This window comes from Ambystoma mexicanum, chromosome 3q, assembly GCF_040938575.1.
Source record: "Ambystoma mexicanum isolate Mex_15411 chromosome 3q, UKY_AmexF1_1, whole genome shotgun sequence".
Classification (NCBI taxonomy): Eukaryota; Metazoa; Chordata; class Amphibia; order Caudata; family Ambystomatidae; genus Ambystoma; species Ambystoma mexicanum.
Genome location: NC_090926.1, coordinates 313,918,760 through 313,946,425, shown reverse-complemented (window position 1 = coordinate 313,946,425; position 27,666 = coordinate 313,918,760). Strand labels below are relative to the sequence as shown.

The window sequence follows — 27,666 nt, the reverse complement described above, 5'->3', positions numbered from 1 at the left end:
AGATGCCAATTCTGTATGTCTGCTGGAGTTACAAGTTGCCTGGCTTTATCCTTAACTTCCTCTATGGATTCTGTGGCGATTACACCCAGAATTCTTTGTTCGGGAATGATTGGTACAGGTTTAGGGTTGACCAAGTGTTCTTCCACTCCCATCCGAGAAAGGGCATCGGCTTTACTGTTCTTTGTACCAGGTCGATAGGTAATTATGAAGTCAAACTCGGCAAAGAATAATGCCCAACGGAGTTGTCTAGAGGATTGGGCTTTTGCGGTCTTCAAATATTGCAGGTTTCGGTGATCCGTAATCACAGTAACAGTGTGTCGGGCCCCCAGCAGATAATGCCGCCAAGCCTTAAAGGCAGACTTGATAGCCAGAAGTTCCTTGTCAGTAATCGTGTAATTGATTTCAGGAGGCGAGAATTTGCGGGACCAAAATGCCACGGGATGCAACTGATTGGTTACCGGGTCCTTTTGTGATAGAACTGCCCCCATGGCAAGGCTTGAAGCATCAGTTTCCACGATGTAGGGGAGTTCGGGGCGAGGGTGTTTTAAGATTGGTGCAGAGATAAATTTAGTCTTCAAATCCTGGAAAGCTTGTTCCGCCTCGGTAGACCATTCAAAACTCCGCCAGGTGATAATATGAATCCCAAGAATTCAACTTCAGTCACGTTGAAAACACATTTTTCCAACTTAGCGAAAAGTTTGTGTTGACGCAATCTTTCGAGGACCATTTTCACGTGTTTCCGATGTTCAGATTCCGATGAAGAATAAACGAGGATGTCGTCAATGTAAACAACAACACATACATCTATGAGCTCTCTGAGGACATCGTTCATAAAATATTGAAAGGCGGCCGGGGCATTGCAAAGTCCGAAGGGCATGACCTGATATTCAAATAGCCCATACTTGGTGCGGAAGGCCGTCCTCCATTCATCGCCCTCTTTTACTCGTACCAAGTGGTAAGCTCCTCTAAGATCCAGCTTTGTATATATGCATGCTTTTCTGACTTGGTCCAGGAGTTCAGGGATCAAAGGTAACGGATATCTATTCTTAACGGTGATCTGGTTCAGGGAGCGATAATCGATACAAGTTCTAAGGTCTCCTTCCTTTTTTGGAACGAAGAACAAAGCTGAAGAAGCAGGGGACTTGGAAGGACGAATAAACCCATTTGCCAGGTATTGATCCAGGTATTGTCGAAGCTGAAGGTTCTCAGGCTCGGTGAGGGCATAAATTCTACTACAAGGAGGAGTAGATCCAGGTATCAGGTCTATCTGGCAGTCATAAGACCTATGAGGAGGTAGAGAGTTAGCCTGATCCTTCCGGAAAACATCTTGGTATTCTAGGTATTCGGGAGGTAACTGGGGAGTCTCTGAAGAAATTGCGGCCAGTGCAACACCAGGTGGAGGGTGACAAGTAGAGACACATTCTGGAAACTGGACCGTTCTTGCTCGCCAATCGATCAGAGGATTGTGTTTCTCTAACCAAGGTATTCCTAGAATAATCTGAAACTGAGGGGCCTTGATCACATCGAACACGATCTTCTCATGGTGTCCATCTTGACTTACTAGCGTCACCTCTTGAGTGGTATGCGTTACTGGCCCGGAGGCTATCTCCGTACCATCCACCGTAGTAATGACGTCCTTTACAGCCTTGGGACAAAGAGTTAGATTCATCCTCAAAACCATTTCATGATCCACATAATTGCCGATGGCACCGCTGTCGACGTAAGCTTCAATTGCATGTAATCGATCCGGATTATCAGGGCTAATGAGGACCATAGGTATCACGAAATGCGAGGTCACGGAACTGGTTTTCACGCTCGGCAAGAGGACCTCTATTCTTGTCGGGCGAGGTCGTTTCCCTGCTCAGAGTTTGTAACTTTGGTAACTGCAGCTCCTACTGCCTTCTTGGCAGGTTTCACCGGACAGTCTCGATGAAAGTGCCCTGAGTTTCCGCAATATAGGCATAATTGCAGCTGTTTCCTCCTTTCCCGCTCCCTTTGTGTTAGAGGACCTTTCAGACCCCCTATTTGCATGGGTTCCCCGGAGTCTACTCCTTTGGAAGGAGTTGGCGGTTTGGAAAATACTCGAGCATCAAACTTGGAACGATCGGCCTTCCTGTTCTGCAGCCTGTGATCTATTTGAACGACCAAGTCTATATAATCCGAACAGTCTTGTGGGGGATTCACTACTTGGGCTAAAACGTCTTTGAGCTCTCCACGTAGACCTCTATAAAACAGCGTAATCCTTTTGTCCTCAGGCCATTGAGTTTCCACTATTAGTCTATTGAAAGATGCAATATAAGCCAAAAGGTCTTGATTACCCTGTCGCAACGAAAGAAGCTCATTGTCCAAGGCCTGCCCCAGTGAATGTCTTGCGAACAGTTTTTTCATACTTAGCTGAAAGGCTTGAAAATCATGGAGAACCGGATCATCTTGATTAACTAGAGGGATCGACCAGTCTGCCGCATTGCCACTAAGGTACGAAAGTACAAAAGCTACTTTTGCTTGATCAGTTGGAAAGGCTGCTGGCCGGCATAAGAAGTGCAACCGGCACTGATTGATAAATACTGCAAACCTCTTTGGGTCACCAGAAAATCGTTCGGGCGGAGCCAGAGGTACATTCCCAGGTAGGTTGATCTGCACTGGATTCATAGAGGATGTTGAAGGAAGATTTGCCCCTGATGCGGGTAACGGGGTCTGTCCGGCTTGTGACTGTAGCACTTGTCTAGCAAGATTGTCTGTTCTCTCCTTGGAAATAATTAGTTCCCTTCTTAGAGCATTCGTTTCCTGACGAGCTGCATGCACTTCTGCCCTTAGTTCCCCAAGTAACCGGGCTAGGGGGTCAGTATCCGAGGTTTCCATAGCGCCTGGGCGAGAGTTTTGCGGTAGGCTTTGCGTTCTGTAACGCTCACCTGATTCTCGCAGAGGCGCCGGTCTTGACTGGGCGACTACCGTATCTTCAAAGGTGATGTGTAGCACCCGGTTGGCTCTTTGGGCTGGACCTCTGTGCACTGTATGCCTGACGTGTAGAGTAAGATGTCTGCAGATAGAAAATATGGGGTTAATGAACTGGGGTTATTGGGGTGTCCCTATCTCTTTCCTCTTCTCCTCTCCTGTAGACCCCCAAAGGTTAACGCTCTCACTTTAGGTAAGTGAATGCCGAGCTCTCCATCTGCCTCAGGGCAGGGTGCTGTAACCAGTTTCTTCACTGGATAGGTAGCGCAGGCCTCTTGACTTCAGAGGACTGCTGTCCGTCGTTTACTGCACGAACGGTAAGTTTCGAGTCATTCAAATGTCTTTAAAGTCTTTAGTAATGATGTCTCTTGTTTTGCAGGGTTCCGGCGATGGCGGATGACGGGCTGAAGTGAGTTGAAGATGGAGCCCGTGTGATGAATAGAAGCGCCTGGAAGCACGTAAGTAAGCGCTTGTTGCCTGCTTCACTATGCGCTCTAACTGTCTTTTTATTTTGCAGGTACGAGTTCGGAGCGGCTGCAGGGTGCCGGAATACCCACTGGATTAGATGTGGAAAGGAGTAATGGCACGTGAGTATTAAAGTTCCCCAATGTCTTTAAACGCACCTTGTTTTGTCTTTCAGATGCGGGATGCAGCGCCGAAGGCCTCCGGAGCGTGCGAAGAGTTGGTAAACTTTTGTCTTTCAGATGCCGGAATGCAGTGTGAAGACCTCCGGAGCGCACGAAGAGTAGGTAAGCCTTTGCCTTTCAGATGCCGGAATGCTAACCTGTTCTTTCTTGTCTTTATAGGTGTTGCTGAAGACTGGATTCAGGATGGTAAGCCTTTGCCTTTCAGATGCCGGAATGCTAACCTGTTCTTTCTTGTCTTTATAGGCGTTGCTGAAGACTGGATTCAGGATGGTAAGCCTTTTTCCTTAGGCCCAGGACCGGATGCAGAAGACACGATGAGCGTTCTGCTGCAGAGGTTGCATAATAACGCAAAGCAAAATTCATCCACCGGGTGTGGTTTAAATAGCCTCCTGTAGTGCTTAGGTGTCTCCTTCCACAGCCACGCCCAAGTAAGAAAAGAGTTCCTGGTAAGAAAAGAGTTCCTGCCTTCCAGAAGAGTTCCAGTGTTCTGAATCTAGGGAGTGGCTCCAGCCCCACCCAACAGGAAAAGTAGTTCCAAACAGAAGAGGATCAGAGGCTCAACTGGCAGGCAAGTAAGCAGCATGGTCTGCTGAAGGTAAGTCCACCCAAGCATTATGAGCCCGGCGCTTCCAGCACTGGGACTGGGCATATTTATGAGCCTGGTGCCACTGGCGCCAGGACTGGGTCCAAAAGGTCCCAATTGGGACAGGTTGGCACTCGGAACCTGGGTTATGGATCTGCTTCCAAGGGAGTTGGGAAAACCCTGACCTTTTGGAAGCAGAGATCATGACAGATATCCATTATTTATTTTAGACAACTGATCATTTGTGCAGGTCTATTTAGATGAGCCGTTGACGCCTGCACAAAGTTTATGTTCTTTTTAACAAAATAGAAAACCATACTAATGCAATTACTGTGTTTCAGGGAGTTGCTGAAGCGTCATCTTCAATAATATCATCAATGTAAGTCTATGCGGAGCCCGAGGTATGGATCTTGACAGTTCCATCTAACTAGATCAACAATGCGTGAATAATTGTCGTTTGAATGTTCTACACAAAGCGTTCATTCGTGTTTTGCTATTGAGATGTACGTGGGTATTGGTCCCCAAGTACATTTTGTGTTTTCAATATTATTATATATACTAATGAAAGTTCTATGTTTCAGGGAGTCGATGGAGCGTCAGTGCGTGATGGATGTGCTTATCATGAAAATATAGTCGTTGCAGCGCAAGAGGAAGTGGAGACATGCACACACGAGTCGGAGCAACAGCGTCCTGATGTTGAAGTTCGAGGCAAGAAAGTTTCAAAGAAAAGAAAGCAAAGGAAGGTTAGTGTCCTGGTCACTATATTATGTTGTTTTTCACTGTTAATAGTTCAATACTATAAGTTGTGTTTAAACTGAACATCCCTTTTCCAATCTGTCCTCTAGTTGCGAGTGGGTGTACGAACTAGATCTACACAGACAGTGAAGCGAACGAGAGATGTTGCTTGTCAAACCTTTTGGCAGGGACTTGAGACTGGAGATGCATCGTGCCAATGGGAAGAATATGAAGTGATTGACAACGGAGCTATACCACCACCAGCCATTGATAGTGAATGTCCTCCTGGTAGTTCGGATGCAGTCGGAGATCAATTCACAGAATCCACACCCGCAAAAACTAAGACTGCGAGAAAGTTGAAGAAATTGTTTTATTCACCCATCGCCGGAGAAGGAACAGATGTTGCAATGGAAGAGAATGAAGTGGACGACAATGAAACACCATCAATATCACTGAACATAGCGGAAGACGATATCAGAGATTCTACCTTTCATGTGAGTGACATGTCCTTAACGTTACAGGCCGAACCAGCTGGGATGCAGAGTGACAGTATAAGGAAAGAGGCCAAATTCATTGTATTCGATAGTTGTTTGATTGATATTATTATTAGGATGAAATGTGGGCATTCGGTTGGTGGGGAAGTATGTGGGGAGCCATTGATTAATGTGACTTGTGCAATTCGAGGCACTAACCTCAAAATACATGCCACCTGTACAAAATATCATCCTTTCTCATGGTCTGCACAACCCATGCTGGGGCAACTGCCAGCAGGCAATCTACTTTGTGCAGCGGCCGCACTTTTTAGTGGTTCAAGTTTTGAAAAGTTAGAGTATTTCTTTCAGTTTGTGGGAATCCATTTCATTGCGAAAACTCAGTTCTACAAATACCAAACCGATTATCTATTTCCAGCCATTAGCGAAGCTTGGAGAATGGAAAAAATGTCTATTGATAGTACATTCGCGGGCAAACGGTTCTGGCTAGCCGGTGATGGACAGTGCGACAGCCCAGGATTTTCAGCCAAGTACTGCACCTACCACTTTCAGGACATGGAAAGTAAGAAAATTGTGAGTTCGGTGGTCGTGCAGGTGTCACAAAGTACATCCTCAGTGGCCATGGAGAAAGTTGGCTTTGTAGCATCATTGCAAGAACTACAATCGCGGGGAATGGTGATTGACCTGATAGCCACGGACAGACACGTTTCAATTGCCAAGACAATGAGAGAAGAGTACAAAAATATAAATCACCAATTTGACGTATGGCATCTTGCAAAAACAATCAATAAAAAAATGTCGGCTGCAGGTAAAAAAAAAGATATGCAAGGTATTTCACAGTGGTCCAAGTCAATCAGCAACCATCTTTGGTGGAGCTCAAAAACATGTGGAGGGTCGTTGGAAATTCTACTGGAAAAATGGCGGTCAGTAATGCTACACTGTAGCAACGTTCACCGCTGGACCACAAACCAACATTTCCACAATTGTGAACATGGCCATTTGTCCACAGAGGAGCCACGGAAGAAGAAGTGGTTGATTCCTTCATCACCCTCTCACAAAGCCATTGAAAAGATTGTATTTGATAAAACTATAACAAGAGATTTGAGGGGACTCACGGAATTCTGCCACACAGGAGATTTGGAGGTGTTCCACAATATGTGCCTAAAGCACAGGCCAAAACGATTGCATTTTGGCATGGAGGGCATGATAAATCGGACTCTTCTAGCGGTCTTGGCACATAACCATAATGTTGGCCGTCAACAAAGTAGGACGACCGGAACTTTAGGGACGCTTTGCTACAATAAGGCCTTCACTAAAAGAAGTAAACAATGGGTGATCAAACCAGTGTTTGAGGATATGCAATATGAGTTTATTGAGAGACTTATTGTTGATGTCCTAGATAGGCACATACATGGAGTTGTGAACGAACCTGTGCAGGGGACAACTGCATTGCCACCCAACATTGCCTCTGTTCCATGTCCACCTAAAGCAGAGCTCATTGAGAAATACACATCACGGTTTAAATGATTGTAATTTGATTGTCTGTTCTCTCGAGTCTCCTCATGTTGCAGGCCCATTGAATATGTGTATCTATGTAATGTGTAAATAAAAGTGATTGCTCAGTGTACATGCAATGTGTCTCTCCACCCTTGCCCCTCCCTTCACCGTGCAGTAGTGCGAACCACCCGGGTGTCACCTGTGACTTTGCTCTGGAGTCTCCTCATGTCGCAGGCCCATTGAATATGTGTAGCTATGTATTGTGTAAATAAAAGTGATTGCTCAGTGTACATGCAATGTGTCTATCCAACCTTGTTCATTTGCGCATTAAATTAAACCAAACAGTAATATAAATCATTTTTTAAAAAATATAGAATGTCTCCGTATTTATGGTTCTCTGGGGCTGCAAATGCACGCAGACAAAATGCAAAGATGGAGTGTAAATTTCAAGTCCTGTGAGATGGCCTTACACTGAATGTAGCTAACTAGGAATGTGTGCTCGTTCAAAGTGAAGGTCAGCTGCTTTGATTTTTTGCTCGGGTGCCGGAATGGCCCACGACTCAGTATAAGGTTCTATTGTTATTTGACCTTGACAGGCCGGGACCATCCCGAAAGACTTCTTTTTGGGGGTGTGGTGCAATAACGTAAGAAACGATAATGAATATAATTTCAGAAACGAAAGCCATTTAATGTTCATTCATTAGAAGAAATAACATCGGCATAGAAGGAGTGGTATTTCGGGGCTGCCCTACGCACAGACACAATGGAAAATGCAAATATAATGTAAGTAACTCTTTAGATGAGTTTATACCGCAATTTAATTACTATAGAGTAGCTTTAAAGACGGGTTAAGTTGTACTTGTTCGTTCTATGTGGCATATTGTTTTGTACCGCGCACTATCTTGAGGAGAACCATCTCCTTTTACGGAAGCACCTCAAAACCTTCCTCTTTGCTTCTGCTTTCTCTCTCCCTCTCCCCTGCTACAACTGGTCCACTGTCTGCGACCTCGGTCCTGGGCCCTTCCACTCTCCACCTGCACTGCCTCCCTGTCAACCCCTGCACTGGGGGACTGTCTCAGTATCCTACAGCCCCCCCTTCCCAGCACTTGTTCTGCACTTACCTTGCACTCGCCACCAGCTGGCCCTATGTATTTATTATTTTATGCTACTTACCTTGTACTCCACTTCCCCCCTCCCCTTCCCCTTGCACTTTTACCTTCCCCCTACCCCTGCACTTGCGCGATCTGAATGACACCTGGCCTAGTAGGATCGTTGTCTGTCTTCTCCTTATTCCCCCCCCCTCCCTGCCTCGCCACACCTTGAAACACTTGTGTATAGGCGCGTTGCAAATGCCATATTATATCATATCAGTGACGAAGTGGTCCACTGGCGCTCAGGCGGCTCTGAAAAAGGCAGAGGAGAGGGGGTGGGTTACTGGAAATGACGTATAATACCCAGTTGCACTGTCCTAGCTATGAAATAATTTCCCGACCTAATATATAAAATGAATAATTTTAATAAAGATCTGATGGTGAGACTAATTTAATTTTTTATGTTTTTAAAACAGGTACATCCTTCATTATTGTATGTGTCACGAGTACCAGACACCGGCGGATGGCTTTTACAACCGCCAGTTGCTTCTCCGCGTGAACAACGTTACCACCCTGACCATTTTATGGGACGATCGCCAAGTACAAGTATGCCCTTACGCGGTACTAATGGCTAGATGCAACATACATACCGTTGTGGTGGCCTAGTGCCTCGTTGTTGGAACAGCCATGCGATTATCAGTGCGACCGAAGAGCTTATTTTATCGTAAACCAACACCCTGTGTACTGCACACGAACATCGCTTGCCTCAAGACGAACTATTTTGGATCGAGAGCAAAGAAAAATGCAAATCGCTGAATATTCTCTAAACATTTGATGTCAAATAAATGTACTTTACCAAATTTACAATCTTGCGGTTTGATTTAAAAGTACAGTTTCATATTCCGAATTGTGGCACGCTGTGTTGTGAGCTGATCTGTGTTGGTTTCCGGGTTCTGTGTGGAGTCGCGTAGAAGACGCCTGGGCGCGTTTGCCTACGCAGCACAGTCACGTCATGGATAGAGGCGGGGAATATGAATGTTTTGATAAAGTCTGTTTCAGGGGCGGGGGGTATGATTTAGTGCCGCAAACGCAGGTGAGCCAGGTCGATGGGGGGAAATGATAGGATTATCACAAAATGGCGGCTGATTTCAAGTGCGTTAATGGACGAAAAGTCGGGTAAGGTCCATAGGAAAGTTTTCTACGATCTACCGATTTATGCTTAAAAACACATGGCCGAACCGTAGGGACAATAAAAAAAAAGTCCCGGAACTATCCTTTAAGGACGGAGGCCCACTGAGCTTTGCAAACCCTTTCAACTAAAATAATTGAAAGGCCCTGCCACTATACCTATGTGAAGGCTAGCCACAGACATCACCTACCTTGACCCACTGATGCCATGTCGCGGGCTATTGGAAAAATTGGTGCCAGGCAAAAAAAGTAGAGGTCACGGTTAGGGAGTTGACAACCCATGGTGGTGTATGCACCAGACAGACACCGTTACATGAGGAAAGTCTGCCATGCCCCTGGACCATCCTAAGGGGCTGAGAGAAGGATCACTGGGGACAAACAGAAGAAGCCCCGCTGTTGGCAATTGCTTCCCTGCACTGGTAAGCAAAGTGCCCTGTTCCCACTAACTCCAGTGGAGCCAGTGCTAAGGAGCGCACAGGAGACAATCATAAGGCTGGAATACAACACTGCCTGCAATTACAAAAGCTTTATTTTGTTTGCTTTTTTTACTGCCTGGCTAACATTAGTATTAGCAGAACGTAAAACCACTCAGCATTCAGTGGTGAAAGTGTATGGAAATAAGTAGTGGAACTATGTTCCCCTACTGGCCTGCACCACCCCCCCACAAATGCCACTGCACCCCCTCCCAATACAAACCCCAAAACACATGTTCCTGCTGTTAAGGGAAACGTTCAGTGCACTGAAAGTGCAAGTTTCAACTTCATCCTACACTATTTTAAAATGAAACCGCTCCAGAGCGGTTTCATTTTAAAATAAATGCATAGGAACCCTGAATTTTGCATTAAAAGCAATGCCCTGAGCGAACACTGAGCACAAAGAGTAAGCTACTCTGTGTGCACTGTCTTTACCCAGGCGCAGATTAGATCTGACGGGCCCACGAGGGTGGGGGCTGGGCTACTCGGAGCAGACTGCTCCAAGCAGCACAGCCCCACCTTCACTGTCCAGCTGTGTAGTCTGCGTGGCTGTAGTACCTGCATGAAGAAGTCATAGTGACAGTGCAGGACAGCCTTCTTTAAGAAGGCCTGTTCCAGAGTACTGCTGTTGTGTACGCGTAGGGGGACGGAGCCAGAAGAGTGCTCATGGCGGCAATGAGCTGCTCCGCCCCCCTACGCCATGCCATTGCGGGAGTTTTTTTTTTTCTCCCCTTGAAACCTAGATGGAGAGCATGGGTTTGGTGTTTGGGCGGCTGACTCTGGCCGGATCCCGAGATCCGGCTTCACATCTGGTGCCAGATCTCGGATCTGGCGAGAGACGGCCCAATGACCAGCACTGCCCACCAATAATATTGCCATATATATGGTAGTGGGGTAAGGCCATAGGCAATATTATTAGTGGAGATAATGTATGGGGTTATTAGGACCGGGGGTTGTGAGGGTGTCCCCGCGCCATTACAAAAAAATGATGGGTTTGTAGGGGTATCCACCGCAGGTTCCATGGCTTAATATCGCCACAAAAATATGGCAATGTTTTTGTATGGCAATATTTTTGCAGGGATATGAACACATGGAACCCTGCATACCCGCTTAAAGGCTCATCTTGTATCTTCTTTAACCGCTTCATGATCCACTGATGTGTCTTCTTATTATTATTAATTGCTGTATTATTTCTTCATAACCTGTGCTTCATGAATAATTAGGTTCCCCGCTACCATGTTCGTTGATTTGTGTCCCGTCTCTGAATATTAAGGCGCCTTGACACATTCCAAAAAAATACAATACATTTTGAGATGCTTTCGGCAAGGAGCTGAGGATGCATCTACTCAGAACATTAAACGTTTATCTTGCTCTCTAGAGCCATGGCAGTACCAAAAGGTCCCAAACTAAAAGCCTATTTATCCCGTGTATCCTTTTGGTATCGCGTTGTGCCATATACATTTTGTTGCTAACCCAAGTGTGGTCAATTGCTCATTCTAGCCTGCTGAACCATAGACAGTACACCGATGCAAAAGGATACCTTTTTTCTGCACCACTGGTTAAGGAATTCTATGGCACGACAAGGAGGCTCATATTATGCCAACAATCTTTACTACTGACATAAATAGCAGCAAGAAAACATTTTTTGTTCGACATTAACTTTTTCATTTAACAGAAGAAAAACACACATTTCATAAAACACAGTCAAATAACCCAATCCAAGATGGAGGCTAGTCAACAGTCCATTATCCAATCAGGATGAACCCACACCCATAAATGTCCTTTACTCGAACAGCAACTCCTCTTTCTTTGCTGCTGACGCACAAGATAAGTCCTTTGTTGTACGTTCGTCCTTTCTTTATGTGAAGGGCTTTAGTGTTACATTGTGGCTGGTGTTACCATTGTTTGTTAGGATAAATTTGCTGGTAGCGTTCACTCGTTCGAACGTTTCTTTATTATCTGTTTCTTGTGGCGGCTGGTCGGCGTGAGGCGTTTTACTCCGCCTTGGTCACGCCTCAAGTCGGCCCCTCTTCCCGCCTCCTACCCCTTCTCTCCCCATTGTTCCTTGTCTGCTCCGCGAGGGGTGTGGCACGGCAGCACTGCTCACACTCCCCCCCCCCAGCGGTTATTATTCGCGCCTGCTCGGCGCGTGTGTTGTTTTGGAATATAATTCCTTTCACTCGCTTCCAAACGTTCGGAAGAGTGCCGCAGTCACGCCTCGTGTGAGGGAGGCTGTTTTAGGACCGCAGCGTTCGCCTGCTCGGCGCCGCTCATTTTTTTCTTCTGCCTCAGGCTTACACATAGACCCTATCCCACGTTGCACACGTGAGATTGTGAGAGCATTTTAGTCTCTCTGAGTGGTGCCTGATTCTACCCTGGTTTCACTTAACCGGCCGCTTATTTATGTATATGTGTTTGCACACATTCTAACGTTTCCACAGAATTTAGGTGGAATTTGTGTCAAGCCTGCTTGGCTTTCCCTTTAGTCACAGTGCACTTGGGGGTGTGTGTGTTTTTTCTTGTATTTTCTTTTGATAATGCAGTCTAATAAAGGGTCTGAGGGGGTTCCTTCTGTAGATGCCAGTACCCGGGTTAGGGTGGCTTCAAAGAAAACAGACAGGCCCAGTGAGGATGGTGTAATGAAGGGGTTGGGGAGGCTTCTGCGGTTCCGCCCCCCTCAGTCTCAAGGGCAATAAAGGATTCCATGGATTTGGCTCTGGGGAATTTAAACTCTACCCTCTCCTCAGCCTTTGATAGGCTCATTAATAAAATTTCGGATTTCCATCCGGGTCCTATTCAGGGACCGTCACTGGCCCACAGAAAGTGCACTACAAAAACTAAACATTTACAAGGGCAAATCAGCCCAGTTTTAAGTTCACCCTCTTTCCCAGACTCCCCGGTTAGGTCCCTAAAACATAAGTTTGGTGAGGGGGTCTCCCAATCTTCCGCCCCTATTAGGGTGACTTCTACCCCGTTATCATCCCCTGAGTCCTCAGAGGATTCCGATTCTCTTCCTAAAAGGAGGAGGCTAGCCACAGACATCACCTACCTTGACCCACTGATGCCATGTCCCGGGCTATTGGAAAAATTGGTGCCAGGCAAAAAAAGTAGAGGTCACGGTTAGGGAGTTGACAACCCATGGTGGTGTATGCACCAGACAGACACCGTTACATGAGGAAAGTCTGCCATGCCCCTGGACCATCCTAAGGGGCTGAGAGAAGGATCACTGGGGACAAACAGAAGAAGCCCCGCTGTTGGCAATTGCTTCCCTGCACTGGTAAGCAAAGTGCCCTGTTCCCACTAACTCCAGTGGAGCCAGTGCTAAGGAGCGCACAGGAGACAATCATAAGGCTGGAATACAACACTGCCTGCAATTACAAAAGCTTTATTTTGTTTGCTTTTTTTACTGCCTGGCTAACATTAGTATTAGCAGAACGTAAAACCACTCAGCATTCAGTGGTGAAAGTGTATGGAAATAAGTAGTGGAACTATGTTCCCCTACTGGCCTGCACCACCCCCCCACAAATGCCACTGCACCCCCTCCCAATACAAACCCCAAAACACATGTTCCTGCTGTTAAGGGAAACGTTCAGTGCACTGAAAGTGCAAGTTTCAACTTCATCCTACACTATTTTAAAATGAAACCGCTCCAGAGCGGTTTCATTTTAAAATAAATGCATAGGAACCCTGAATTTTGCATTAAAAGCAATGCCCTGAGCGAACACTGAGCACAAAGAGTAATCTACTCTGTGTGCACTGTCTTTACCCAGGCGCAGATTAGATCTGACGGGCCCACGAGGGTGGGGGCTGGGCTACTCGGAGCAGACTGCTCCAAGCAGCACAGCCCCCACCTTCACTGTCCAGCTGTGTAGTCTGCGTGGCTGTAGTACCTGCATGAAGAAGTCATAGTGACAGTGCAGGACAGCCTTCTTTAAGAAGGCCTGTTCCAGAGTACTGCTGTTGTGTACGCGTAGGGGGACGGAGCCAGAAGAGTGCTCATGGCGGCAATGAGCTGCTCCGCCCCCCTACGCCATGCCATTGCGGGAGTTTTTTTTTTTCTCCCCTTGAAACCTAGATGGAGAGCATGGGTTTGGTGTTTGGGCGGCTGACTCTGGCCGGATCCCGAGATCCGGCTTCACATCTGGTGCCAGATCTCGGATCTGGCGAGAGACGGCCCAATGACCAGCACTGCCCACCAATAATATCGCCATATATATGGTAGTGGGGTAAGGCCATAGGCAATATTATTAGTGGAGATAATGTATGGGGTTATTAGGACCGGGGGTTGTGAGGGTGTCCCCGCGCCATTACAAAAAAATGATGGGTTTGTAGGGGTATCCACCGCAGGTTCCATGGCTTAATATCGCCACAAAAATATGGCAATGTTTTTGTATGGCAATATTTTTGCAGGGATATGAACACATGGAACCCTGCATACCCGCTTAAAGGCTCAGCTTGTATCTTCTTTAACCGCTTCATGATCCACTGATGTGTCTTCTTATTATTATTAATTGCTCTATTATTTCTTCATAACCTGTGCTTCATGAATAATTAGGTTCCCCGCTACCATGTTCGTTGATTTGTGTCCCGTCTCTGAATATTAAGGCGCCTTGACACATTCCAAAAAAATACAATACATTTTGAGATGCTTTCGGCAAGGAGCTGAGGATGCATCTTCTCAGAACATTAAACGTTTATCTTGCTCTCTAGAGCCATGGCAGTACCAAAAGGTCCCAAACTAAAAGCCTATTTATCCCGTGTATCCTTTTGGTATCGCGTTGTGCCATATACATTTTGTTGCTAACCCAAGTGTGGTCAATTGCTCATTCTAGCCTGCTGAACCATAGACAGTACACCGATGCAAAAGGATACCTTTTTTCTGCACGACTGGTTAAGGAATTCTATGGCACGACAAGGAGGCTCATATTATGCCAACAATCTTTACTACTGACATAAATAGCAGCAAGAAAACATTTTTTGTTCGACATTAACTTTTTCATTTAACAGAAGAAAAACACACATTTCATAAAACACAGTCAAATAACCCAATCCAAGATGGAGGCTAGTCAACAGTCCATTATCCAATCAGGATGAACCCACACCCATAAATGTCCTTTACTCGAACAGCAACTCCTCTTTCTTTGCTGCTGACGCACAAGATAAGTCCTTTGTTGTACGTTCGTCCTTTCTTTATGTGAAGGGCTTTAGTGTTACATTGTGGCTGGTGTTACCATTGTTTGTTAGGATAAATTTGCTGGTAGCGTTCACTCGTTCGAACGTTTCTTTATTATCTGTTTCTTGTGGCGGCTGGTCGGCGTGAGGCGTTTTACTCCGCCTTGGTCACGCCTCAAGTCGGCCACTCTTCCCGCCTCCTACCCCTTCTCTCCCCATTGTTCCTTGTCTGCTCCGCGAGGGGTGTGGCACGGCAGCGCTGCTCACACTCCCCCCCCCCCAGCGGTTATTATTCGCGCCTGCTCGGCGCGTGTGTTGTTTTGGAATATAATTCCTTTCACTCGCTTCCAACCGTTCGGAAGAGTGCCGCAGTCACGCCTCGTGTGAGGGAGGCTGTTTTAGGACCGCAGCGTTCGCCTGCTCGGCGCCGCTCATTTTTTTCTTCTGCCTCAGGCTTACACATAGACCCTATCCCACGTTGCACACGTGAGATTGTGAGAGCATTTTAGTCTCTCTGAGTGGTGCCTGATTCTACCCTGGTTTCACTTAACCGGCCGCTTATTTATGTATATGTGTTTGCACACATTCTAACGTTTCCACAGAATTTAGGTGGAATTTGTGTCAAGCCTGCTTGGCTTTCCCTTTAGTCACAGTGCACTTGGGGGTGTGTGTGTTTTTTCTTGTATTTTCTTTTGATAATGCAGTCTAATAAAGGGTCTGAGGGGGTTCCTTCTGTAGATGCCAGTACCCGGGTTAGGGTGGCTTCAAAGAAAACAGACAGGCCCAGTGAGGATGGTGTAATGAGGGGTTTGGGGAGGCTTCTGCGGTTCCGCCCCCCTCAGTCTCAAGGGCAATAAAGGATTCCATGGATTTGGCTCTGGGGAATTTAAACTCTACCCTCTCCTCAGCCTTTGATAGGCTCATTAATAAAATTTCGGATTTCCATCCAGGTCCTATTCAGGGACCGTCACTGGCCCACAGAAACGTGCACTACAAAAACTAAACATTTACAAGGGCAAATCAGCCCAGTTTTAAGTTCACCCTCTTTCCCAGACTCCCCGGTTAGGTCCCTAAAACATAAGTTTGGTGAGGGGGTCTCCCAATCTTCCGCCCCTATTAGGGTGACTTCTACCCCGTTATCATCCCCTGAGTCCTCAGAGGATTCCGAATCTCTTCCTAAAAGGAGGAAAAGCAAGAACAATTGGTTGATGGTAGTGGGGCCCCGTTTTTTGACCCTTCCCTTATTCAGCACCCAAGGTCGGCGGAGTGGCGTCCCTCTGAGGCATTGTCATCTTTTCTTCACCATTGGATTCGGAGGGCTCTCCCCAATGAAGATAGGAGTAAGCTTCGTTCAGAATGCCCCCGTCCTGTTATCCCGGACAAGGTGGCTGTGACCCCCAGCATTGATCAGTCCATGGTGGCCTTTTTGTCCCAGGGGGGTTAAGATCCTAAGAAGGGTGTGGATGGGGCTCTTAAGACCTCTCAGGATAAACTTCTGGACATATTAGGGCCCTTGACCCAAATTTTTGAATTGGCAGAAGAGGCGGCTATGCATGAGTCGCAAATTGATGTGGAAGCGCTCAGAGGCTGGGTGCTCGGCAATGCTAACTCCAGTATTTCCAATTAAAGGCGCAAGGCACTTCTAAGGCGCATTGATCCCAAACTTCAAGATATGGCGGAGGGGGAGGCTGGTCCCAAAGCTCAAGGGAACCTTTTTGGTGATACATTTATAAAGGACCTATCAGCTTAAGTCAATACATTCACGGCCTTAGACAAGGCCCAGACAAATATCAGAAAGGTTTTTGCACCCCGAATTTTTGATAGGGTCGGAAGAGGAAGAGCCTGCTCCTCTGGCCGTTCCTCATTCAGGGGCTCTGCCAGACCTCAACAATACGCCTCTAGAGGGGCCCATCGTTCTTCTACTGCTCGAGGAGCGCAGACGACCTTCTATCCCCAGAGAGGAAATCAATGGAGAGGTCAGAATGGCAGAGGTTCAAGTAGAGGGAGATCTGCTCCAGGTATCATCTTGTATCGTAAGGGTTTCTTCCCACAAAGGTTTGGGGGGCAGATTGGTACGATTTCTTCATCATTGGAAAAATCTCACGGCAGATCCTTGAGTGTTACAGACGGTTCGGGGGTTTCAGATAGAGTTTTACTCCCCTCCCTGTCAAACGTGAAGCATGAACATTGGAACAAGGTTCCCAGGAGTCTTCGGACGGCGAGTTGTTTTTCCAAGAGACCAAAAACTCCAATCGTCCCCGGTGATAACGAGAATCCTTGATCTTGGCCACTTCATATTCTTCTTCAACCGGATCTTGGTCTTCCACAAAAGAACCCAGAGGGGCAGTGGCACCGTCAGTCAAAGCTGGTCGCAACTGGGAAGAATGAAACAACGGATGAATTCTTTTCATGCGAGTAGGCAGTTGCAGTCTGAAGGCCACCGGATTGATCCGAGAGGTCACAGTATAGGGGCCCACAAATCTGGGTGACAACTTCGATGGACGAATCCATCTTGGGAGAAATCTGGTGGACAACCAGACCCTCGATCCGACCTTGATAGCGGGAAGATCAGATCGTCCTTGATCCGCAGAGAGTTTGTACCGGTTGCGAGCCTGAACCAGAGCAGCCTTGGCTGTTTTATGGGCTGCAGTAATCCATTGCAAGGGGTCTTCAATGGTAGGACTTACTGCATTCGATTCCAAGACCGGTAAGATACTTCGTGGATGAAGGCCAAAAGGTAGAGAAAAAAGGACTTAGACCCGTAGCAGAATGGACACTGTTACTATAAGCAAATTCCGCTGTTGGTAATAGATCGTACCAGTTGTCTTGAGCATCATTAATGTAACACCGCAGGTATTGCTCCAGAGTTCCATTCAGACGCTCGGTCTGACCGTTAGTCTAGGGGTGGAACCCCGAGGACATTGCCCGTTCAATGCACAATCTTCGACAAAGAGCAGCCCAGAATTTCGAGGTATATTGGCTTGCTCGATCAGAAATGACCTTAGTTGGCAAACCGTGAAGGCGGAATATATCTTGTATGAATACCTCGGCCATCAGGGGGGCCGAAGGAATCCCTGGGAAAGGAGAGAAGTGAGCCAGTTTGGTGAGGGTATCGACGGTAACCATGATACAAGTATGACCTCGAGACTCTGGTAGATCGACCATGAAATCCGTAGAAATCTGTTCCTAAGGGGTCCTAGGTAGAGGGATTTGCTCCAAGAGTCCTATGGGTTTTCGAGAACAATTCTTGTTCCGGTGACATTGTGCAAACGCCTGGACATACTTCTTAATGTCCGAAGACATCTTCTGCCAGAAGAAAGATCTCTAAACAAGAGCTGTAGTGTTCTTTATACCCCTATGCCCTGCAGTAGGGTGATCGTGACACCAGGAGATAACCTTCTGCTGCAGACTGACCAGAGGTACAAACAATCGTTTGTTAATAAAGCATAAGCCGTCTCTAAGGTCCACCTGGACACGGGGTGAAGAACCGAATGGCAATGAGTTCTTGGAGGTAGCGGACCTTACTTGAGAAAGAAATGATGAGACGGAGCCAATAAACACTCGATTGGGAAACAGACTTTCCTTGTAGCTCTGTGATGTATCTTCTGCGGTGTCTCTACGGGAAAGAGCATCTGCAATCACATTTAGGGTTCCAGGTACATAAGTGATTTCAAAGTCGAAATAAGCAAAAAAATGCGCCCATCTGGCTTGGCGTGTGTTGACACATTCCAGGTTTTGTAATGAAAAAAGATTCTTGTGGTCGGTCCTGATGAGAAAAGGCTGACCTCCTCCTTGTAACAGATGCCTCCACTCTTCACATGCCAATTTTATGGCTAGAAGCTCCCGTTCTATAACTGAGTAGTTGCGTTGGCTGAAGGTGAGTGTCTTGGAAAGGTATGCAATGGGGTGTTCTTCTCCCTCCATTTCCTGTAGAAGGACGGCTCCCACTGCATTGGTGGAAGCATTGCTTCTACAACAAACCTCTTGGATTGATCGGGTCGGACTAAGATGGGCGCAGAACTGAACTTACTTTTGAGAGTCAAGAAAGCTTCCTCGGCTGCCGAGGACCAAGTAAAAGGTCGGTTTTCTTTTTCAACAGAGCGGTAATGGGAGCTTCTGTAGCGGAGAAGTTCTGAATGAATTTTCTGTAGAAGTTGGTGAACCCCAGAAATTTGTACCTCTTTTATGTTCTTGGGAGATGACCAATCCAGGATGGCGGATACCTTCTTATTGTCCATCCTTATTCCTTCTTTATAAAGTATGAATCCTAAATAATGGACAGAGGACACCAGGAATTCGCATTTGCTGGGTTTAACCAAAAGATGATTTTCTTGAAGGCGTCGAAAAACATGGTGGAGATGGCTGATGTGTTCTTGATAGGTCTTGGAAAACACGAGAATATCATCCAAATAGACGATCACCGAATGAAATAGCACATCAGAGAATGTACGATGCATGAATCGTTGAAAAATTGCGGGTGCATTAACCAACCCGAAAGGCATGACCATATATTCATACAGACCACAAGGTGTCCGAAATGCTGTTTTCCACTCATTGCCGTTTCTAATGCGCAACAGATGATAAGCATTTCTTAAGTCAAGTTTGGAAAAAACGGTGGCCCCTCTCACGGCCTCTATTATATCAGCAATCAAAGGCATAGGGTACCGATCCCAAATCGTTACAGCATTGAGACCATTGATCAGGTTGGCGTCCAAATATTTCCGCAGTACTTCCCTTTCTTTCAGAGAAAGTGAAAACATTCTGCCAAAGGGCACTAAGGCCTCCGGCATCAGATTGATGGCACAATCTTCTGGACGATGTGGAGGGAGGTCGTGATCGACCTTTTCTAGGAAGACTTGACCATATTCTTGGAACTGAGGAGGTATCAGATGTATGGCTCATGGTTGAGAGTCTACTGACTGAAGGATCGCTGGAAGGTAACTGGCAGATTGCAGACAGGACTGTTGACAATGAGTAGACAGAAAACTGAGAGTGTTCTTTGACCAGTCGATGGTGGGGTTGTGTAAGCGCAGCCAAGCGATTCCCAAAATGATGTGAAAATGTGCTGCTCGAATAATCTTGAAAGCTATGTCCTCTTTTTGTTGTTGGATGGTAAAGTTGATGGTTTCCGTAGAGTGTGTAATGGGACCTGAGCAAAGGGGAGTTCCATCCACTCCCTCCACCTTGAGATTCTCCTGATTGAGAATGCGACGAATTCCCATCTTTTCCGCGCACAGGGTGTCAACGAAATTGCCCGCTGCTCCACAATCAATGAGAGCGAGGGTTTCTACTGATTTGTCTCTCCAATCCAATTGTATGGTTACTACCATCAAGCGAGTATCTTCCGACTGCGAGGATGGTGTGATGGATAATGAGACATAGGGACTATCGGCACTACCTCAAACCATTGTCCCCCTTAGGTTCGAGGTGTCTCATTTCTCGACCGTCTTGGAGGCACATCGGGACAATTTCTGAGTAGATGTGAAGAAGCTCCGCAATACATACAAAGAACGGAGTCTCTGCGTCTCTTCCGTTCCTCTTGCGTTAGTGGGGCTCTCATGGATCCAACTTGCATTGGTTCTTCCTTATTCAAGGTACTTGGAGAAGGTGAGTGAGGAGGAATAGGGGTAGGATAGCTTGATGTTCCCTTCCCTCTCTTTCTTTCTTGTCTGCGCTCGTTCATTCTATGTTCAATTTGAAGTACCACTGAAAGAAGTTCGGACAACGAGGCAGGTCGTGGTACTCTGGCCAGCTCATCTTTCAGTTCCTCTTTGAGACCTTTGCGAAAAATAGTAAATTGTGCTTGTTCTGACCAAGTAGATTCGACAGCTAGTCATTTAAATTTCGTGATGTAAGACAAAAGATCCATCTGACCCTGGTGTACTTCCAAAAATTCCTCGCAGGCCAAATAGGTTACCTCAGGTCTCTCAAATGTTTGCCTCAATTTGGTAAGGAATGCATTCCAATCTTGCATTGCCGGATCATTCCCAGTGACCAAAGGATTAGCCCAGGCCAGAGCGTTTCCAGTCATATTAGACACTGCAAATCCCACCTTGTTCAAATCTGTAGAAAAGGCTGTGGGTCGAAAGGCAAAGTATACATTACAGGCTTCTATGAATTCCTTGAGTAACTGGGGTGTGCCATCGAATCTTCCCACAGACAGGGGAAGCGAAGGGAGATCAGGGCGAGTCTCTCGATTGGACACCAATTGCCTGAGTATATTATTCTCAGTTTTAAGGTTCTGCATCTCTTGATTGAGATTTCGGACCTCTGCATTCAAGGTTTGAACTGTAGAAACCAATTCTTGCAGTTGTTCCGGTGTGGCCATCTCGGTAGGTGTTGGGTGTTTCAAACTGTCACAAATTGCTGGTTTGTCAGAAATGTCCAAATCACTTTCGACTTCAGTTTCCTCCCCTTCCTCCTCACCTGAAGATAATATCCTGGAGGACTTCTTTCTTCTTTCCTTGATTAACGATTTCTTTTTTAGTAGATATGGTCTGCCACGGAATGACGCCACCCTGGTTGCGGAAGTATTCCGGGAACCAAGGGCCCCAGGACCGTGAGAGCCAAAAAAGGGGAAAAAGCCACCCGGGCAAAAAAACCCGAATCCTCCGGCCACGGAAGGATCCTCGGAACGGACACTGAAGATCCAGATGGAAAGTCGATCGGAGCGGAGAATCCTGGAAGGTATCCGACGGGGCTCCGAACAAGTAAAGAAGCCAAAGGAGAACCAAGAGAGGAGAGGTAGGTGAACCAGGGATCAATGATGCGGACAGGAGGCAGAGCGGAAGACAAGAAAGCAGGGAGGAAAGGGGGAAGGAGACGGAAGAAAGCAGGGCTTAGAAAGCCAAGGGAAATAACAGAAGCGTAGCAACAAAGGGAGAGAGCAAACTCACAGTTGAAACGCGAGGAGCCGGCGGCTACTGTGCACAGATAAACAGTGGGCAGCCATATTGGAAAAAGACTAGACCGCTGTTTCCGAGCGTATCAAACGTGACGGCACAGTTAATGGCGGCTCATTTTCCATGTGTCCCAATGTCTGATGAAAAAGGGGCACATGACACTAAAGTACAATTAATGGGTTTAGGTCGGCGATTTCAGCTGGCCATGTTCTGGTTAAGGGAGAACCAGTGGGTAAACATTTCCTGGTCAGGAAAGTTCTCAAATCAATTAGGGTTAAGGTTCCCCCTAAACCTAAATATTCAGTTTTGTGGGATGTTAAGAAGGTTCTGAACTTGTTTGTATCGTGGCCTCATAATCAGGAATTATCCCTACAACAGCTTTTTTCAAAGTTGACAATGCTTTTGTGCCTGGTCTCTATTAAGAGAGTATCTGATATTAGAGCGCTGGATGTGGACAATAAGATCTTCTCGCCACAAGGAGTAACCTTTTTTATTACTAGGAGATCTAAATGTGTGATTTATTCTGTTTCATATCCGGCATTTCCTGAAAATGATAAGTTATGTGTGGTCCATTGTTTGAAATGTTTTGAAGATAGAACTGTGGATTTTCGTCCCCCAGGTACCTCTCAGCTGCTTATTTCCTATAGTAGGCCTTATAAGGCAGTGTCCTCAGCTACCCTGGCTAGGCGGGTTAGATGGGTGATGCAGGAGTCTGGTATTGACACATCTTCCTTCGGAGCTCATTCAGTTAGGGGCACCATGGCCTCTAAGGCTGCTCTCCTTGGGGGAGGGTTGGAGCACATCCTTAAAGCAGCTGACTGGTCCAGGGAATCTACTTTTAAGACGTTTTATCATAAACGGATTGATCATGTGGTTTTCAATGTGATGCAAGGGCTTTAAACTTGCATAATATGAGCCTCCTTGTCGTGCCATAGAATACCTAATCCCCCGCAGTATCGTGAGTGGGGGTTTAGATTCTATTAAAGACAAGGAGGCGAGTATTATCCCGCCCACCCACCCGGTTTTTAACATCTGTCTCCTTTTTTCAGCTTCGGGTTGATTACCTTGGGAGATTTCATCGGCGGAGGATCTTTGGAGTCTACGCCTGGATGATGCCTGGATTGTTCTTTGGTTGGACTTGGTCGTGTTATGTTTATTGTTCAAGCGTCATTGCAGCTTCAGAAGAGGAGTTGCTGTTCGAGTAAAGGACATTTATGGGTGTGGGTTCATCCTGATTGGATAATGGACTGTTGACTAGCCTCCATCTTGGACTGGGTTATTTCACTGTGTTTTATGAAATTTGTGTTTTTCTTTTATTAAATGAAAAATGTTGAACAAAATGTTTTTTCTTGCTGCTATTTATGCCAGTAGTAATACTCGCCTCCTTGTCTTTAATAGAATCTAAACCCCCACTCACGATAGTGCGGGGGATTAGGTATTGTCAGAGCGGTGCAGTTCACAGACCACTGACTCGAATGTAAGCACTTCGCAATATTTGTATTATCAACATATCCTCGATGCTTTGAGGTTAAGCAGCCAGGGACCCTCGCTTGTTCAATTTGTACCCTTCCCCATAGAGGTTTGCGAATAAGCACATATTGCACAATAAAAGAGTACCAGTCCGTCCATCTAAAAACGAGAACCCAGGATTCGAAATTAAGATTTAATTAGCAAGAGTTAAAACCAACTCCTGGGTATCAGACATCAGATCTACTCTTCGTGGCTGAAACGGTTAGTTGAGGATTTAAGAATGTGCCGCTCAGGCCATTAGCAGCGTGGGGTATCCGTCACTCCATGGGTAATAAAGTGGTTTACCTAAACAAGCCAATGTCAGGTTGTTGCACCCACACTTGAGTTCTATCGGTCTAGTTCACCCTAGCTCGCAACATTGCCGAGCTGCAAGACACAAGCGTACGGGTTCCCGCCTTGATTTTCAGGCACCCACCGTTCTATGGACTGTTCCTGGCCAGTGCCTTCACGTGTCTCTGGAATCGGTGACAATGAGCTTACCTCACCCTAGCAACAGAGACTCGCTCCTATCCTCATTATGAGTTTTACACTTCCTCTTCGAAGCAAGTCACTGGGCCATGAAAGATCCTCGATTTGTCAACCTGTCTCAGTGTCTCTAGTTGCAGCGCCCTTCCCTACTGTCATCCGCAGCAAACCTCCCGCAAGACTACAACTGGCAGCTCCACAAAGAGAATTCATCAACGCTTGTTGGCGTAAAACTACACGCGTTCAATAGTCTCCAACCCCTCCCACGTGAAACGTATTTCCTTGTAACAAACGCACTGAAACCTTCTTCTTCTTCTTAATTACTGAATGCGTGGGCGGACCCATGCAGGCGCTTCCCCATCCAATAGGATGATGTGCACCAACCCACCAATCAACACATAGCCCACATAAACTCACAACTCCTCCTACCGCCCCGTCTGTCTCACAAAATCCAACAACACACTGCTCCTCCTCCTGCCTCTCACCCCGTCACCTCCCAGCAAAGCCTTCCCACTCATCTCAGCCACACCCAGCAAAGACAACCGAACCCTCATCAATTCTCTCTCCACAACATGTCTCTCACACCTAAGCAAAAAATGTCCCAGAGTCTCAGGCACCCCACACACTGCACAGTCCCTCGACTCACGCTTCCCCACTCGATACAGACAGTAACTGACGCCAGAGAGCCTCGGCGGTCAGACCCACCCAGCTCTCTACTGTCATTGGCTACTGTTTGCTGCCGCCCCTCCACACCACACAACTGATTAAGTAATACGTCTGTCAATCATGATGTACATACATTCGCTATTTATTGGCGGTTAACATCTGCCAATCAAAGGCTCTCATTCCCTATTGGGTCTAGTGTGTCAAAGAAATCCCAGTCTTAGAAACGGCGAGATGACAAATGTTTACGACGTTCACGTAGTCCATCTTGGATGTGTAATTTTCTTAAATTGCAAGTCTTTCTGCTGTGCCTAGCGCCCCTATGATTACTGTTTCTGTCTGCTCTTATAACTTCTTTTCTCTGATCGACAGTAACCCCCCCCCAATGGCTTTAAAATCTAATTATGTTATATATATATCACAATGGCCGAACAATAGATTGAATGTATCAATCTTTTATATGCCTATAATACATGGTGTTACAGAGCCTGAGGCCCTGCTACAGTCCGCGCATTTATGAAGCAGGCGCTGTCGCTAATATAGATTTTGAAAACTAATGTTAAGGAAAGTCAGGATTCCAGTCGCGTCGCTAGTGGGATTTGGGCGTCTATTGCCCCCGGTCTTTTGGTTGCAGCCCCCGATAGAAGCTCGGGCTACAACTAAAAGGCTAGCTATTCCAGAATCCTGACAAACCCGACATTAGCACTGCCCCAGATCTTTTCCAGACCTAGCAACACTCGTGCATGATTCAATCAAAGACACGGAGGCAAAGTATTAGGATTCTGTGCAGCAGTGTTGCCAGGTCAGAAGGAAAAAATAAACTGAATGCCCTTCCAAAACAAGCCCAAAACAAGCTGACTCCCATTCAAATAAGCTGATAAAACAAGCGTGCACCTAAAGGGTTGTGGAAAGGTCTCAAAAGTAAGAAACATAACACAAGAAAAACATATAGACAGAACACTGACATAGTGTGTTAGAACAACAATATTTTATTGAATGGAGACTACAAGTCCTAGATTGCAAAATGATGCAGGCCTGAAATATATATTTTTTACACTACTGTGTTTCATATCTCTCAACTATTTGTTTTGCAAAGGCTGGTGAAATCACCCGATTTTGTTTTTGGCGGGTGCGACGCCCATTGGAATGAATGGGCGTGCAGGAGGCTTTGCGGGTGAGTCAGCCCTTTACAAGGCGGGTGACACCTGCCAAAAGCGTGTGAGTTGAGAGCTATGCTATATTTTATTAACTTTGAGATTGGTTAATAAACGTTGTGTAGCAACATAACTTGGCTAAAGAATGGATATCATAAACATCTGGCTGGCTATGTTCAATACAAAACAATCCATTTTGGCGGTAGAGCAGACAATGTTTGGGTATAGAGCGTTCGCTGTCTCCGGGTTGTTACTGGACAGGAACCTGTGGCACACAGCTGTTTCAAAAACTAGTAATCCTGGCTCCTGATCGCAAAGTATATGATCGCAAATTATATCTATGTTGAAATTGATCACCATAGACAGCTAAATGGGGCATACAAAGTTTAAAACTTGGTTTTAATTGGTTGCCCACAGGATTGACTTGGGTCTCCACTACTGCTTGTTAAGAAAACATCTATTGGTTTTACATATATGTGTTACTGATTAAGCTCAACATGGCTTTGGTCATCTGTTTGCCACATATGCCAATTGTAGTGGGGACGATGGACGACCAGCACTCCTACAGATTGACAATTTCAGAAGGGAGTGTGCATATTGTGGGGGAGGTGAACAGGATAACCAACAACATGAACCGAATTAGAAGAATTTTAAATACATTGTAACATGGCCAATTGGAAGCTGAAAAGAAACAATGCCGTCCTGAATGCATCTCTCTGAGAAGATGTTGTAAAAAGATTCCAATGATCCTCTAACCCAGTCTTGCACAAAAATAAATACAAAAAAAAGAGAGGATTTTAGTGGATAATGCGGCAGCACTAGGGAAATCACCAGGATACTATTTCTATAGAGTGACATTTGCTAAACTAAAACAATTGCTTCTTTACATGTCAACGTGTCTTTCAGCATGACTAAACTTTTAAAACAAGCTTTCTTTTTGCATATGTTTAGGCATTTGGCATTGATGGGCCACCTATTGGGCAGATACCGTTCCCATCAGTGCCAAACGCCTAAGCATATGCAAAATACAGGGAGCACCCGGTAGCAAGACAAAGGAGCAATTGCCTATCCTAAAGTGCTGGCAGCAGCCCACTGCAGGACGCTCTGTGCGACGTCTAAGGAGCTTAACTGCAATGTAAACAAGCTCAATTACACCCGCACAGATGGTCCAACAAGCGGACAAAAACCGCGACAAGCAACCTCTAAATATTCTAAGCGACTTTGGGCAAAAACGAGCCCAAAGTCGCTTATAATAAGCAGATCTGGCAACACTGCTGCACAGCTGGCAGAACGAGCTGAGGCTGGAGCATCCTCTCGGCACTCCTCCAGTGTGAGAGAGATTTTGCACACCAAAGGCTATCAGAGACTACCTGAATTACCATTTAAATGAACATTAGAGCATTGAAGTAACTGCGCTCCTTGTAAATAGTTCCAGTATCATTATTAAACCTATTGCAGCAGCTACTGAGGGAAAGTTGATATGTTGAGGGACGACACAGAGAGGCAGTTGTGGAAGTAAGTAATTTATTTGCAACGAGAGAGCCGCAGCACCTCTGCCAGCCGTATCAAGCTCTCTCCTAACTGCCCTGTAACGTCCCCTTTTCATTCTTGTTTGGGAAGAGTTAACCCAGTCCCCTTTCTGTTATCATGTTGTGGTTTGCAACCCACGTGTTGTGTGCGGAGCACCCACCGGTGCGCCAGTTTGCGCTTATTTAAGAAGTGACAACCACTGCAACGCCTCAGCGCTTTATTTAATCTACATGATTGTTAGTCGTTGTATTTGATTGCCAGCATTACAAGCCTGCATATTACACTGGCAACAAGGTCTTTTCTCACGGAGTGCCACGCAAGCCTTCCCCAGCGGTCCCCCCTTGGGTCCGCACTGCCGCAATATCACCAGCTGTCTCCTGTCTCATCACGGAGTCGGAGCAAGCTACGCTTACACTCCGGCCCATCCTCCACGCAGTATTTCAAGACCGCGCAGTGTGCCTGAGAGACACGGCCCATGAGCCCGCAGCCTGCGAACAATTCACAGCCACAGAGGAAATGAAAACATCACACGCGCTTGCAACACGTGGTATGCACTGTACCAGAAGAGCTTTAAATTAGCTCCAACGTTTCAC

At 46.3% G+C, this 27,666-nt stretch overlaps 1 long non-coding RNA gene across 1 annotated transcript in view; it reads left to right on the top strand.

Annotated features, from left to right (window-relative positions):
* LOC138581855 (uncharacterized) overlaps window positions 1-23,036 on the top strand; it is a 55,680-nt gene extending 32,644 nt beyond the window's left edge. Inside the window, exon 4 of the long non-coding RNA XR_011304827.1 lies at window positions 22,781-23,036. This is a non-coding gene — a long non-coding RNA (uncharacterized lncRNA). The remainder of the gene's footprint in view (window positions 1-22,780) is intronic.
* Window positions 23,037-27,666: the final 4,630 nt, after the last annotated feature.